This window comes from Phyllobates terribilis, unplaced genomic scaffold, assembly GCF_046119375.1.
Source record: "Phyllobates terribilis strain yellow unplaced genomic scaffold, ASM4611937v1 Scaffold_12__6_contigs__length_324123572, whole genome shotgun sequence".
NCBI classification, from domain to species: domain Eukaryota; kingdom Metazoa; phylum Chordata; class Amphibia; order Anura; family Dendrobatidae; genus Phyllobates; species Phyllobates terribilis.
Window position 1 is genome coordinate 298,221,100 of NW_027362772.1, and position 12,592 is coordinate 298,233,691.

A 12,592-nucleotide genomic window follows, 5' to 3' on the forward strand; every position below is an offset into this window, starting at 1 on the left:
CTATTAGTCCATCTATACTGACCTCCATCAGGTTGCAAATTGAATATAATTTTTTTCTGCATGTAGCTCTGAAAAAGTATTTGGGTTTCTAGCAGTGTGTGGGACTTAGCAGTGTGTGGGACTTGTTCTATTAGTCCATCTATACTGACCTCCATCAGGTTGCAAATTGAATATATTTTTTTTCTGCATCTAGCTCTGAAAAAATATTTGGGCTTCTAGCAGTGTGTGGGACTTGGTCTATTAGTCCATCTATACTGACCTCCATCAGGTTGCAAATTAAAAATAATTTTTTTCTTCTTCTAGCTCTGAAAAAATATTTGGGCTTCTAGCAGTGTGTGGGACTTGTTCTATTAGTCCATCTATACTGACCTCCATCAGGCTGCAAATTGAATATAATTTTTTTCTGCATCTAGCTCTGAAAAAATATTTGGGCTTCTAGCAGTGTGTGGGAATTGGTCTAGTAGTCCATCTATACTGACCTCCATCAGGTTGCAAATTGAATATGATTTTTTTCTGCATCTAGCTCTGAAAAAATATTTGGGCTTCTAGCAGTGTGTGGTACTTGGTCTATTAGTCCATCTATACTGACCTCCGTCAGGTTGCAAATTGAATATAATTTTTTTCTGCATCTAGCTCTGAAAAAATATTTGGGCTTCTAGCAGTGTGTGGGACTTGGTCTATTAGTCCATCTATACTGACCTCCATCAGGTTGCAAATTAAAAATAATTTTTTTCTTCATCTAGCTCTGAAAAAATATTTGGGCTTCTAGCAGTGTGTGGGACTTGTTCTGTTTGTCCATCTATACTGACCTCCATCAGGTTGCAAATTGAATATAATTTTTTTCTGCATCTAGCTCTGAAAAAATATTTGGGCTTCTAGCAGTGTGTGGGACTTGGTCTATGAGTCCATCTATACTGACCTCCATCAGGTTGCAAATTCAATATAATTTTTTTCTTCATCTAGCTCTGAAAAAATATTTGGGCTTAAAGCAGTGTGTGGGACTTGTTCTATTAGTCCATCTATTCTGACCTCCATCAGGTTGCAAATTGAATATAATTTTTTTCTGCATCTAGCTCTGAAAAAATATTTGGGCTTCTAGCAGTGTGTGGGACTTGGTCTATTAGTCCATCTATACTGACCTCCATCAGGTTGCAAATTGAATATAATTTTTTTCTGCATCTAGCTCTGAAAAAATATTTGGACTTCTAGCGGTGTGTGGGACTTAGCAGTGTGTGGGACATGTTCTATTAGTCCATCTATACTGACCTCCATCAGGTTGCAAATTGAATATATTTTTTTTCTGCATCTAGCTCTGAAAAAATATTTGGGCTACTACCAGTGTGTGGGACTTGGTCTATTAGTCCATCTATACTGACCTCCATCGGGTTGCAAATTAAAAATAATTTTTTTCTTCTTCTAGCTCTGAAAAAATGTTTGGGCTTCTAGCAGTGTGTGGGACTTGTTCTATTAGTCCATCTATACTGACCTCCATCAGGTTGCAAATTGAATATAATTTTTTTCTGCATCTAGCTCTGAAAAAATATTTGGGCTTCTAGCAGTGTGTGGGGCTTGTTCTATTAGGCCATCTCTACTGACCTCCATCAGGTTGCAAATTGAATATAATTTTTTTCTGCATCTAGCTCTGAAAAAATATTTGGACTTCTAGCAGTGTGTAGGACTTGGTCTATTAGTCCATCTATACTGACCTCCATCAGGTTGCAAATTGAATATATTTTTTTTCTGCATCCAGTTCTGAAAAAATATTTGGGCTTCTAGCAGTTTGTGGGACTTGGTCTATTAGTCCCTCTATACTGACCTCCATCAGGTTGCAAAATGAATATAATTTTTTTCTGCATCTAGCTCTGAAAAAATATTTGGGCTTCTACCTGTGTGTGGGACTTGGTGTATTAGTCCATCTATACTGACCTCCATCAGGTTGCAAATTAAAAATATTTTTTTTCTGCATCTAACTCTGAAAAAATATTTGGGCTTCTAGCAGTGTGTGGGACTTGGTCTATTAGTCCATCTATACTGACCTCCATCAGGTTGCAAATTAAAAATATTTTTTTTCTGCATCTTGCTCAGAAAAAATATTTGGGCTTCTAGCAGTGTGAGGGACTTGGTCTATGAGTCCATCTATACTGACCTCCATCAGGTTGCAAATTAAAAATAATTTTCTCTTCATCTAGATCTGCAAAAATATTTGGGCTTCTAGCAGTGTGTGGGACTTGTTCTATTAGTCCATCTATACTGACCTCCATCAGGTTGCAAATTGAATATAATTTTTTTTTGCATCTAGCTCTGAAAAAATATTTGGGCTTCTAGCAGTGTGTGGGACTTGGTCTATTAGTCCATCTATACTGACCTCCATCAGGTTGCAAATTAAAAATATTTTTTTTCTGCATCTTGCTCAGAAAAAATATTTGGGCTTCTAGCAGTGTGAGGGACTCTGTCTATGAGTCCATCTATACTGACCTCCATCAGGTTGCAAATTAAAAATAATTTTCTCTTCATCTAGATCTGAAAAAATATTTTGGCTTCTAGCAGTGTGTGGGACTTGTTCTATTAGTCCATCTATACTGACCTCCATCAGGTTGCAAATTGAATATAATTTTTTTCTGCATCTAGCTCTGAAAAAATATTTGTGCTTCTAGCAGTGAGTGGGACTTTGTATATTAGTCCATCTATACTGACCTCCATCAGGTTGCAAATTAAAAATAATTTTTTACTTCGTCTAGCTCTGAAAAAATATTTGGGCTTCTAGCAGTGTGTGGGACTTGTTCTATTAGTCCATCTATACCGACCTCCATCAGGTTGCAAATTGAATATAATTTTTTTCTTCATCTGGCTCTGAAAAAATACTTGGGCTTCTAGCAGTGTGTGGGACTTGGTCTATTAGTCCTTCTATACTGACCTAAATCAGGTTGCAAATTAAAAATATTTTTTTTCTTCATCTAGCTTTGAAAAAATATTTGGGTTTCTAGCAGTGTGTGGGACATGTTCTATTAGTCCATCTATACTGACCTCCATCAGGTTGCAAACTGAATATATTTTTTTCTGCTTCTAGCTCTGAAAAAACATTTGGGCTTCTAGCAGTGTGTGGGACTTGTTCTATTAGTCCATCTATACTGACCTCCATCAGGTTGCAAACTGAATATAAATTTTATCTGCATCTAGCTCTGAAAAAATATTTGGGCTTCAAGCAGTGTGTGGGACTTGGTCTATTAGTCCATCTATACTGACCTCCATCAGGTTGCAAATTAAAAATAATTTTTTTCATCATCTAGCTCTGAAAAAATATTTGGGCTTCTAGCAGTGTGTGGGACTTGTTCTATTAGTCCATCTATACTGACCTCCATCAGGTTGCAAATTGAATATAATTTTTTTCTGCATCTAGCTCTGAAAAAATATTTGGGCTTCTAGCAGTGTGTGGTACTTGGTCTATTAGTCCATCTATACTGACCTCCATCAGGTTGCAAATTTAAAATTTTTTTTTTCTTCATCTAGCTCTGAAAAAATATTTGGGCTTCTAGCAGTGTGTGGGACTTGTTCTATTAGTCCATCTATACTTACCTCCATCAGGTTGAAAATTGAATATAATTTTTTTCTGCATCTAGCTCTGAAAAAATATTTGGGCTTCTAGCAGTGTGTGGGACTTGTTCTATTAGTCCATCTCTACTGACCTCCATCAGGTTGCAAATTAAAAATAATTTTTTTCTGCATCTTGCTCTGAAAAAATATTTGGGCTTCTAGCAGTGTGAGGGACTTGGTCTATTAGTTCATCTATACTGACCTCCATCAGGTTGCAAATTAAAATAATTTTTTTCTTCATCTAGCTCTGAAAAAATATTTGGGCTTCTAGCAGTGTGTGGGACTTGCTCTATTAGTCCATCTATACTGACCTCCATCAGGTTGCAAATTGAATATAATTTTTTTCTGCATGTAGCTCTGAAAAAGTATTTGGGTTTCTAGCAGTGTGTGGGACTTTGTCTATTAGTCCATCTATACTGGCCTACATCAGGTTTCAAATTAAGAATAATTTTTTTCTTCATCTAGCTCTGAAAAAATATTTGGGCTTCTAGCAATATGTGGGACTTAGCAGTGTGTGGGACTTGTTCTATTAGTCCATCTATACTGACCTCCATCAGGTTGCAAATTGAATATATTTTTTTTCTGCATCTAGCTCTGAAAAAATATTTGGGCTACTAGCAGTGTGTGGGACTTGGTCTATTAGTCCATCTATACTGACCTCCATCAGGTTGCAAATTAAAAATAATTTTTTTCTTCTTCTAGCTCTGAAAAAATATTTGGGCTTCTAGCAGTGTGTGGGACTTGTTCTATTAGTCCATCTATACTGACCTCCATCAGGTTGCAAATTGAATATAATTTTTTTCTGCATCTAGCTCTGAAAAAATATTTGGGCTTCTAGCAGTGTGTGGGAATTGGTCTAGTAGTCCATCTATACTGACCTCCATCAGGTTGCAAATTGAATATGATTTTTTCTGCATCTAGCTCTGAAAAAATATTTGGGCTTCTAGCAGTGTGTGGGACTTGGTCTATTCGTCCATCTATACTGACCTCCGTCAGGTTGCAAATTGAATATAATTTTTTTCTGCATCTAGCTCTGAAAAAATATTTGGGCTTCTAGCAGTGTGTGGGACTTGGTCTATTAGTCCATCTATACTGACCTCCATCAGGTTGCAAATTAAAAATAATTTTTTTCTTCATCTAGCTCTGAAAAAATATTTGGGCTTCTAGCAGTGTGTGGGACTTGTTCTATTTGTCCATCTATACTGACCTCCATCAGGTTGCAAATTGAATATAATTTTTTTCTGCATCTAGCTCTGAAAAAATATTTGGGCTTCTAGCAGTGTGTGGGAATTGGTCTAGTAGTCCATCTATACTGACCTCCATCAGGTTGCAAATTCAATATGACTTTTTCTGCATCTAGCTCTGAAAAAATATTTGGGCTTCTAGCAGTGTGTGGGACTTGGTCTATTCGTCCATCTATACTGACCTCCGTCAGGTTGCAAATTCAATATAATTTTTTTCTTCATCTAGCTCTGAAAAAATATTTGGGCTTAAAGCAGTGTGTGGGACTTGTTCTATTAGTCCATCTATTCTGACCTCCATCAGGTTGCAAATTGAATATAATTTTTTTCTGCATCTAGCTCTGAAAAAATATTTGGGCTTCTAGCAGTGTGTGGGACTTGGTCTATTAGTCCATCTATACTGACCTCCATCAGGTTGCAAATTGAATATAATTTTTTTCTGCATCTAGCTCTGAAAAAATATTTGGACTTCTAGCAGTGTGTGGGACTTAGCAGTGTGTGGGACATGTTCTATTAGTCGATCTATACTGACCTCCATCAGGTTGCAAATTGAATATATTTTTTTTCTGCATCTAGCTCTGAAAAAATATTTGGGCTACTAGCAGTGTGTGGGACTTGGTCTATTAGTCCATCTATACTGACCTCCATCAGGTTGCAAATTAAAAATAATTTTTTTCTTCTTCTAGCTCTGAAAAAATATTTGGGCTTCTAGCAGTGTGTGGGACTTGGTCTATTAGTCCATCTATACTGACCTCCATCAGGTTGCAAATTGAATATAATTTTTTTCTGCATCTAGCTCTGAAAAAATATTTGGACTTCTAGCAGTGTGTGGGACTTAGCAGTGTGTGGGACATGTTCTATTAGTCGATCTATACTGACCTCCATCAGGTTGCAAATTGAATATATTTTTTTTCTGCATCTAGCTCTGAAAAAATATTTGGGCTACTAGCAGTGTGTGGGACTTGGTCTATTAGTCCATCTATACTGACCTCCATCAGGTTGCAAATTAAAAATAATTTTTTTCTTCTTCTAGCTCTGAAAAAATATTTGGGCTTCTAGCAGTGTGTGGGACTTGTTCTATTAGTCCATCTATACTGACCTCCATCAGGTTGCAAATTGAATATAATTTTTTTCTGCATCTAGCTCTGAAAAAATATTTGGGCTTCTAGCAGTGTGTGGGACTTGTTCTATTAGGCCATCTCTACTGACCTCCATCAGGTTGCAAATTGAATATAATTTTTTTCTGCATCTAGCTCTGAAAAAATATTTGGGCTTCTAGCAGTGTGTAGGACTTGGTCTATTAGTCCATCTATACTGACCTCCATCAGGTTGCAAATTGAATATATTTTTTTTCTGCATCTAGTTCTGAAAAAATATTTGGGCTTCTAGCAGTTTGTGGGACTTGGTCTATTAGTCCCTCTATACTGACCTCCATCAGGTTGCAAATTGAATATAATTTTTTTCTGCATCTAGCTCTGAAAAAATATTTGGGCTTCTACCTGTGTGTGGGACTTGGTCTATTAGTCCATCTATACTGACCTCCATCAGGTTGCAAATTAAAAATATTTTTTTTCTGCATCTAGCTCTGAAAAAATATTTGGGCTTCTAGCAGTGTGTGGGACTTGTTCTATTAGTCCATCTATACTGACCTCCATCAGGTTGCAAATTGAATATAATTTTTTTTTGCATCTAGCTCTGAAAAAATATTTGGGCTTCTAGCAGTGTGTGAGACTTGGTCTATTAGTCCATCTATACTGACCTCCATCAGGTTGCAAATTAAAAATATTTTTTTTCTGCATCTTGCTCTGAAAAAATATTTGGGCTTCTAGCAGTGTGAGGGACTTGGTCTATTAGTCCATCTATACTGACCTCCATCAGGTTGCAAATTAAAAATAATTTTCTCTTCATCTAGATCTGAAAAAATATTTGGGCTTCTAGCAGTGTGTGGGACTTGGTCTATTAGTCCCTCTATACTGACCTCCATCAGGTTGCAAATTGAATATAATTTTTTTCTGCATCTAGCTCTGTAAAAATATTTGGGCTTCTAGCTGTGTGTGGGACTTGGTCTATTAGTCCATCTATACTGACCTCCATCAGGTTGCAAACTGAATATATATTTTTTCTGCATCTAGTTCTGAAAAAATATTTGGGCTTCTAGCAGTGTGTGGGACTTGGTCTATTAGTCCCTCTATACTGACCTCCATCAGGTTGCAAATTAAAAATAATTTTTTACTTAGTCTAGCTCTGAAAAAATATTTGGGCTTCTAGCAGTGTGTGGGACTTGTTCTATTAGTCCATCTATAACGACCTCCATCAGGTTGCAAATTGAATATAATTTTTTTCTGCATCTGGCTCTGAAAAAATATTTGGGCTTCTAGCAGTGTGTGGGACTTAGCAGTGTGTGGGACATGTTCTATTAGTCCATCTATACTGACCTCCATCAGGTTGCAAACTGAATATAATTTTTATCTGCATCTAGCTCTGAAAAAATATTTGGGCTTCAAGCAGTGTGTGGGACTTGGTCTATTAGTCCATCTATACTGACCTCCATCAGGTTGCAAATTAAAAATAATTTTTTTCTTCATCTAGCTCTGAAAAAATGTTTGGGCTTCTAGCAGTGTGTGGGACTTGTTCTATTAGTCCATCTATACTGACCTCCATCAGGTTGCAAATTGAATATAATTTTTTTCTGCATCTAGCTCTGAAAAAATATTTGGGCTTCTAGCAGTGTGTGGTACTTGGTCTATTAGTCCATCTATACTGACCTCCATCAGGTTGCAAATTAAAAAAATTTTTTTCTTCATCTAGCTCTGAAAAAATATTTGGGCTTCTAGCAGTGTGTGGGACTTGTTCTATTAGTCCATCTATACTTACCTCCATCAGGTTGAAAATTAAATATAATTTTTTTCTGCATCTAGCTCTGAAAAAATATTTGGGCTTCTAGCAGTGTGTGGGACTTGTTCTATTAGTCCATCTATACTGACCTCCATCAGGTTGCAAATTGAATATAATTTTTTTCTGCATCTAGCTCTGAAAAAATATTTGTGCTTCTAGCAGTGTGTGGGACTTTGTATATTAGTCCATCTATACTGACCTCCATCAGGTTGCAAATTAAAAATAATTTTTTACTTCGTCTAGCTCTGAAAAAATATTTGGGCTTCTAGCAGTGTGTGGGACTTGTTCTATTAGTCGATCTATACCGACCTCCATCAGGTTGCAAATTGAATATAATTTTTTTCTGCATCTGGCTCTGAAAAAATATTTGGGCTTCTAGCAGTGTGTGGGACTTGGTCTTTTAGTCCTTCTATACTGACCTCCATCAGGTTGCAAATTAAAAATATTTTTTTTCTGCATCTAGCTCTGAAAAAATATTTGGGCTTCTAGCAGTGTGTGGGACTTGTTCTATTAGTCCATCTATACTGACCTCCATCAGGTTGCAAACTGAATATAATTTTTATCTGCATCTAGCTCTGAAAAAATATTTGGGCTTCTAGCAGTGTGTGGTACTTGGTCTATTAGTCCATCTATACTGACCTTCATCAGGTTCCAAATTAAAAATTTCTTTTTCTTCATCTAGCTCTGAAAAAATATTTGGGCTTCTAGCAGTGTGTGGGACTTGTTCTATTAGTCCATCTATACTTACCTCCATCAGGTTGAAAATTGAATATAATTTTTTTCTGCATCTAGCTCTGAAAAAATATTTGGGCTTCTAGCAGTGTGTGGGACTTGGTCTATTAGTCCATCTATACTGACCTCCATCAGGTTGCAAATTGAAAATATTTTTTTTCTGAATCTAGCTCTGAAAAAATATTTGGGCTTCTAGCAGTGTGTGGGACTTGTTCTATTAGTCCATCTATACTGACCTCCATCAGGTTGCAAATTAAAAATATTTTTTTTCTGCATCTTGCTCTGAAAAAATATTTGGGCTTATAACAGTGTGAGGGACTTGGTCTATTAGTCCATCTATACTGACCTCCATCAGGTTGCAAATTAAAATAATTTTTTTCTTCATCTAGCTCTGAAAAAATATTTGGGCTTCTAGCAGTGTGTGGGACTTGCTCTATTAGTCCATCTATACTGACCTCCATCAGGTTGCAAATTGAATATAATTTTTTTCTGCATCTAGCTCTGAAAAAATATTTGGGCTTCTAGCAGTTTGTGGGACTTGGTCTATTAGTCCATCTATACTGACCTCCATCAGGTTGCAAATTGAATATATTTTTTTTCTGCATCTAGCTCTGAAAACATATTTGGGCTTCTAGCAGTGTGTGGGACTTAGTCTATTAGTCTTCTACCCTGACCTCCATCAGGTTGCAAATTAAGAATAATTTTTTTCTTCATCTAGCTCTGAAAAAATATTTGGGCTTCTAGCAGTGTGTGGGACTTGTTCTATTTGTCCATCTATACTGACCTCCATCAGGATGCAAATTGAATATAATTTTTTTCTGCATCTAGCTCTGAAAAAATATTTGGGCTTCTAGCAGTGTGTGGAACTTGGTCTATTAGTCCATCTATACTGACCTCCATCAGGTTGCAAATTGAATATATTTTTTTTCTGCATCTAGCTCTGAAAAAATATTTGGGCTTCCAGCAGTGTGTGGGACTTGGTCTATTAGTCCATCTATACTGACCTCCATCAGGTTGCAAATTAAAAATAATTTATTTCTGCATCTAGCTCTGAAAAAATATTTGGGCTTCTAGCAGTGTGTAGGACTTGTTCTATAAGTCCATCTATACTGACCTCCATCAGGTTGCATATTGAATATAATTTTTTTCTGCATCTGGCTCTGAAAAAATACTTGGGTTTCTAGCAGTGTGTGGGACTTGGTCTATTAGTCCTTCTATACTGACCTCCATCAGGTTGCAAATTAAAAATATTTTTTTTCTGCATCTAGCTCTGAAAAAATATTTGGGCTTCTAGCAGTGTGTGGGACTTGTTCTATTAGTCCATCTATACTGACCTCCATCAGGTTGCAAACTGAATATAATTTTTATCTGCATCTAGCTCTGAAAAAATATTTGGGCTTCAAGCAGTGTGTGGGACTTGGTCTATTAGTCCATCTATACTGACCTCCATCAGGTTGCAAATTGAATATAATTTTTTTCTGCATCTAGCTCTGAAAAAATATTTGGACTTCTAGCAGTGTGTGGGACTTAGCAGTGTGTGGGACATGTTCTATTAGTCGATCTATACTGACCTCCATCAGGTTGCAAATTGAATATATTTTTTTTCTGCATCTAGCTCTGAAAAAATATTTGGGCTACTAGCAGTGTGTGGGACTTGGTCTATTAGTCCATCTATACTGACCTCCATCAGGTTGCAAATTAAAAATAATTTTTTTCTTCTTCTAGCTCTGAAAAAATATTTGGGCTTCTAGCAGTGTGTGGGACTTGTTCTATTAGTCCATCTATACTGACCTCCATCAGGTTGCAAATTGAATATAATTTTTTTCTGCATCTAGCTCTGAAAAAATATTTGGGCTTCTAGCAGTGTGTGGGACTTGTTCTATTAGGCCATCTCTACTGACCTCCATCAGGTTGCAAATTGAATATAATTTTTTTCTGCATCTAGCTCTGAAAAAATATTTGGGCTTCTAGCAGTGTGTAGGACTTGGTCTATTAGTCCATCTATACTGACCTCCATCAGGTTGCAAATTGAATATATTTTTTTTCTGCATCTAGTTCTGAAAAAATATTTGGGCTTCTAGCAGTTTGTGGGACTTGGTCTATTAGTCCCTCTATTCTGACCTCCATCAGGTTGCAAATTGAATATAATTTTTTTCTGCATCTAGCTCTGAAAAAATATTTGGGCTTCTACCTGTGTGTGGGACTTGGTCTATTAGTCCATCTATACTGACCTCCATCAGGTTGCAAATTAAAAATATTTTTTTTCTGCATCTAGCTCTGAGAAAATATTTGGGCTTCTAGCAGTGTGTGGGACTTGTTCTATTAGTCCATCTATACTGACCTCCATCAGGTTGCAAATTGAATATAATTTTTTTTTGCATCTAGCTCTGAAAAAATATTTGGGCTTCTAGCAGTGTGTGAGACTTGGTCTATTAGTACATCTATACTGACCTCCATCAGGTTGCAAATTAAAAATATTTTTTTTCTGCATCTTGCTCTGAAAAAATATTTGGGCTTCTAGCAGTGTGAGGGACTTGGTCTATTAGTCCATCTATACTGACCTCCATCAGGTTGCAAATTAAAAATAATTTTCTCTTCATCTAGATCTGAAAAAATATTTGGGCTTCTAGCAGTGTGTGGGACTTGGTCTATTAGTCCCTCTATACTGACCTCCATCAGGTTGCAAATTGAATATAATTTTTTTCTGCATCTAGCTCTGTAAAAATATTTGGGCTTCTAGCTGTGTGTGGGACTTGGTCTATTAGTCCATCTATACTGACCTCCATCAGGTTGCAAACTGAATATATATTTTTTCTGCATCTAGTTCTGAAAAAATATTTGGGCTTCTAGCAGTGTGTGGGACTTGGTCTATTAGTCCCTCTATACTGACCTCCATCAGGTTGCAAATTAAAAATAATTTTTTACTTAGTCTAGCTCTGAAAAAATATTTGGGCTTCTAGCAGTGTGTGGGACTTGTTCTATTAGTCCATCTATAACGACCTCCATCAGGTTGCAAATTGAATATAATTTTTTTCTGCATCTGGCTCTGAAAAAATATTTGGGCTTCTAGCAGTGTGTGGGACTTGATCTATTAGTCCTTCTATACTGACCTCCATCAGGTTGCAAATTAAAAATATTTTTTTTCTGCATCTAGCTCTGAAAAAATATTTGGGCTTCTAGCAGTGTGTGGGACTTGTTCTATTAGTCCATCTATACTGACCTCCATCAGGTTGCAAACTGAATATAATTTTTATCTGCATCTAGCTCTGAAAAAATATTTGGGGTTCAAGCAGTGTGTGGGACTTGGTCTATTAGTCCATCTATACTGACCTCCATCAGGTTGCAAATTAAAAATAATTTTTTTCTTCATCTAGCTCTGAAAAAATGTTTGGGCTTCTAGCAGTGTGTGGGACTTGTTCTATTAGTCCATCTATACTGACCTCCATCAGGTTGCAAACTGAATATAAATTTTATCTGCATCTAGCTCTGAAAAAATATTTGGGCTTCAAGCAGTGTGTGGGACTTGGTCTATTAGTCCATCTATACTGACCTCCATCAGGTTGCAAATTAAAAATAATTTTTTTCATCATCTAGCTCTGAAAAAATGTTTGGGCTTCTAGCAGTGTGTGGGACTTGTTCTATTAGTCCATCTATACTGACCTCCATCAGGTTGCAAATTGAATATAATTTTTTTCTGCATCTAGCTCTGAAAAAATATTTGGGCTTCTAGCAGTGTGTGGTACTTGGTCTATTAGTCCATCTATACTGACCTCCATCAGGTTGCAAATTTAAAATTTTTTTTTTCTTCATCTAGCTCTGAAAAAATATTTGGGCTTCTAGCAGTGTGTGGGACTTGTTCTATTAGTCCATCTATACTTACCTCCATCAGGTTGAAAATTGAATATAATTTTTTTCTGCATCTAGCTCTGAAAAAATATTTGGGCTTCTAGCAGTGTGTGGGACTTGTTCTATTAGTCCATCTCTACTGACCTCCATCAGGTTGCAAATTAAAAATAATTTTTTTCTGCATCTTGCTCTGAAAAAATATTTGGGCTTCTAGCAGTGTGAGGGACTTGGTCTATTAGTTCATCTATACTGACCTCCATCAGGTTGCAAATTAAAAATAATTTTTT